We start from the raw sequence: 4,668 nt of genomic DNA on the forward strand, positions 1-4,668 counted from the left end.
GGGATGATGATGCAATGTTTGCAAGAGGGAGGGAATCTGATTTCACTGGTCCTCAACTCGTTGCTCAGTCATTTCATTCAGGGTAAGTGGAGTTAGCCYTGAGTTAGCCTGCCCCTGAGCAGGTTCGTTCTGAAGGATTCGTTTCCATAGAAATMTACCTGGCTAAAGGTGAGCCACTTTCGTATGACCGGTTATCCCGAGTTGCCCAAAGTGCTAACTCCTCAAACCTTTGCTAACTCCTCAAACCTGCTTCGTAGCATACCCATGAGGTCAGTATGCCGTAGAGCAAATGAGACTGACTTAGGTATTTATGTTGCTGCTATTTCTGTTACATACTGCTCCTCACACACACACTCCTCTCCCTCTCTCTTTCTTCCACCGGGGCCCATGCACCAGCTCATCACTCTTTCTCAGAAACCAGCAAGCGCTGGTTTCCTTCTCTTTCTCTCCCACCCTCTTTTCATGACCCTTCGCTCTGTCACAAGCCTCACTGCATAGGGTCTAATGGTGACCAGGCTATGTATAAGGTCACCACTACAAAGCCTACCACTGATAGCATAAAATGTGTGTGTACAAGTGAAGTCTGTATCAGTCAGTGTGTCTGGTAGAGACACATACACCACAGATACTCGGGAAGCTAATACTTGAGCAATCCAGATGAACACACTGACTACTGTGTTTGAGGTAGTGTGTTTGTGGCTGTGGTGTAGAAGATGGAGCTGGCAGTGAAGACCCCCTTCTCCTCCCCTCTCCAGCAGCGAATGGAAAGCTGTGTGTGTCGATGGGCTGGTCCTGGGCTCACTCCACACACACATTAACTCTGTATACACACTCTGTCCTCCACACACATAATAAAAAATTAAAGGCATGAGCTGGCGCACACCAGTGGCGGTCGATGTCAATTTTTTTTAATGTTCCTCATTTCTATTACAGCATATTGGATGACTGTCATTCATATTCCATTCACCCAGCTCAATGTAACATCGATGGGTTTGGACTACTTACTACATAATACTCACATTTTACCTATACCCATCATGAGGTTGCTACAACCTAGCCTACGAATGAAAGTGTAAAATGTAGGTGCACGGGTCGAGAGAAATTAGAGTAATCAAGGTGACAGACAGTGACACATTCAACACCGCTTGCCTGCATCTAGCTGATGTAGGGTGTAATCATTAGTCCAACAGTTGCAAATGTGAGTTTCTACTGGACAAATTCCGGTATGTTTATCTCTYTTTTGTTCRGTTTGAGAAATGTTTTTGTGCTGGGGAAGAGGAGCTTTCTCTTTTGGAGCTGTGAGATTATATAGAATACAGTATAAAGGCTTTATGAACACATTTTATTTAACTAGGTAAGTCAYTTAAGAACAAATTCTTATTTACAATGACAGCCTACCAGGGAACAGTGGGTTAACTGCCTTGTTCAGGGYCAGAATGACTGATTTTTACCTTGTCAGCTCGGGGATTTGACCCAGCAACCTTTCTGTTACTGGCCCAACGCTCTAACCACTTTGCTACCCAAAGGACATTAAGAAGTCTAGAAACCTAGCTACCTGAATGAACCAGGAGAAAGGCCACAATATTTGTTAGACATCTCCTTTTAATTTCCCTTCAAATGAAAAATATTAATAATAATACAGAAATACACATTAACAATCAATTCAATGATTGTTAGACTGTTAAAACGAACAAAAAACAGATGACAATTGCATCAGTTGCTTTTTTTGATTTTTTGATTATGTTTTATAGATTTCCAATGTCAGGATACCAAATATCAGAGCCGTGTGTGTTCGTTTACACAGTATATTGRCTGTTTATGTTTAAGAATGGTTTTAAAGCAGCTCATAGGGTTCATCGTCACATCTTTGGTCAAAAACATTATGGTAGAAAGAGTCATCAGAACTTTTCAAAACATGAACAAAATCCATTCTGTCTTTTTATAAATACAGCAATGTCTTTCTTCTATCTTTTCATCCAGCAACTATGCTCCCAACACAGAGAAAGAAGTCTACTTGATCCATTTCTGGATGGGAGACTAGAATGTAGCTTACTTCAGGTAGTCCATCGCATCAGAACACGCAAAAACAAACACAGGCGCAAGTGCACATGTGCACACGTCGGGACATCGGGCGATGACATGGAAAGCGTCCACTAGGGGCAACAGTGAGCGCTGTTACCTTCAAGCTGGTTTRGGATTTGCTAGMGCGTCGTGGATGYAGATGGTGGCTGGGAGTACACATCTGCCTCTGGTGCATAAGCATATGCCTCTGGTGCCAAAGGTTGTGTGTTTGAATCTAGCAAAAAATATTAGTTTTTAAGATTCTTTTTTTACTCCTATCCCAAACCTTTACCCTTACCTTAACCATTAGGAGTTAATACCTAACCTTAAGATTTCTGAGTTAATGACTAAACTTAACCCTAACCTTAAACATMRGGAGTTAATGCCTAAACCTAACCTTTAGCACMTTGAAATGTAAAGTTTGGAACAACTTKAAAATTTGACGTTTGAGAAWCATGGATGAAAGTCTAATTCTGACGTGAGACTGTGAGAGCTAGTTGGCACACACAAAGTAAGTGAAGGGTATTATCAAAGGCATCGTAAATTACATCGATTTTRTTTTTTAACATCACAGAGATCTAGAGAGAAAAAACTACAGATACAGCSCATTCTGAAAGTATTCAGACCCCTTGACTTTTTACACATTTTGTTACATTACAGRCTTATTCTAAAATMGATTATATTGTTATTTTCCCTCATCTACACACAATACCCCACAATGACAAAGCAAAAGGACTAGTCTCCCAGTCCTTGCTGCTGAAAACAGCCCCACAGCATGATGCTGCCACCAGCATGTTTCACCGTAGYGATGGTGCCAGGTTTCCTCRAGACGTGACGGTTAGCATTCAGGCCAAAGAGTTCAATCTTGGTTTCATCAAACCAGAGAATCTTGTTTCTCATGGTCTGAGAGTCCTTTATGTGTATTTTTGCAAACTCCAAGCGGGCTGTCATGTGCCTTTTACTGAGGTGTGGCTTGCGTCTGGCCACTCCACCATAAAGGCCTGATTGGTGGAGTACTGCAGAGATGGTTGTCCTTCTGGAAGGTTCTCACATCTCCACAGAGGAACTCTGGAGCTCTGTCAGATTGACCATTGGGTTCTTGGTCACCTCCCTCCCTGACCACCTCCCGATTGCTCAGTTTGGCCAGGCAGCCAGCTCTAGGAAGAGTCTTGGTGGTTCCAAACTTCTTCCATTTAAGAATGATGGAGGCCACTGTGTTCTTGAGGACCTTCAATGCTGCAGACATTTTTTGGTATCCTTCCCCAGATCTGTATCTCGACACAATCCTGTCTTGGAGCTCTACGGACAATTCCTTCGACCTCATGGCTTGGTTTTTGCTCTGACATGCACAGCCAACTGTGGGACCATAAAACATTAGTAACACACTACGCTGTCATGGATTAATATCCTGCAGCGCACGCAAGGTCCCCTGCTCAAGCCAGCATGTCCAGGCCCGTCTGAAGTTTGCCAATGACCATCTGGATGATTCAGAGGAGGAATGGGAGAAGGTCATGTGGTCTGATGGACAAAAATAGAGCTTTTTGGTCTAAACTCCACTCGCCGTGTTTGGAGGAAGAAGAAGTATGACTACAACCCCAAAGAACACCATCCCAAATGTGAAGCATGGAGGTGGAAACATCTTCTTTGGGGATGCTTTTCTGCAAAGGGGACAGGCACGACTGCACCGTATTGAGGGAGATGGATGGGCATGTATCGCGTGATCTTGCCAACAACCCCCTTCCCTCAGTAAGAGCATTGAAGATGGGTCATGGCTGGGTCTTCCAGCATGACAACGACCCGAAACACACAGCAGGGCAACTAAGGAGTGGCTCCGTAAGAAGCATCTCAAAAGTCCTGGAGTGGCCTAGCCAGTCTCCAGACCTGAACCAATAGAAAATCTTTGGAGGAGCTGAAAGTCCTATTGCCCAGCGACAGACCGAAACCTGAAGGATCTGGAAAAGTCTGTATGGAGGAGTGGCCAAAATCCCTGCTGCAGTGTGTGCAAACCTGGTCAAGAACTACAGGAAACGTATGATCTCTGTAATTGCAAACAAAGGTTTCTGTACCAAATTATAAGTTCTGCTTTTCTGATGTATCAAATACTTATGTCATGCAATAAAATGCAAATAATTACTTAAAAATCATACAATGTGATTTTCTGGATTTTTGTTTTAAATTCCGTCTCTCACAGTTGAAGTGTACCTATGATAAAAAATACAGAACCTCTACATGCTTTGTAAGTAGGAAAATCCTGCAAAATCGTCAGTGTATCAAATAATTGTTCTCGTCCCACTGTATACAGGTGTGTGCCTTTCCAAATCATGTCCAATAAATTTAATTACCACAGGTGGACTCCGATCAAGTTGTAGAAACATCTCAAGGATGATCAATGGAAACGGATGTACCTGAGCTCAATTTCGAGTCTCATAGCAAAGGTTGATACTTATGTAAATAAGGTTCTTTTTTTTTTTGCCAAAAAAAATAATCTGAAAATTGGTTTTGCTTTGTCATTATGGGGTATTATGTGTAGTTGATGAGGATTTTTTGTTTTTAATCCATTTTAGAATAAGGCTGTAACGTCACAAAATGTGGAAAAAGAGAAGGCGT

The sequence above is a fragment of the Salvelinus sp. IW2-2015 genome, linkage group LG28, assembly GCF_002910315.2.
Source record: "Salvelinus sp. IW2-2015 linkage group LG28, ASM291031v2, whole genome shotgun sequence".
Classification (NCBI taxonomy): Eukaryota; Metazoa; Chordata; class Actinopteri; order Salmoniformes; family Salmonidae; genus Salvelinus; species Salvelinus sp. IW2-2015.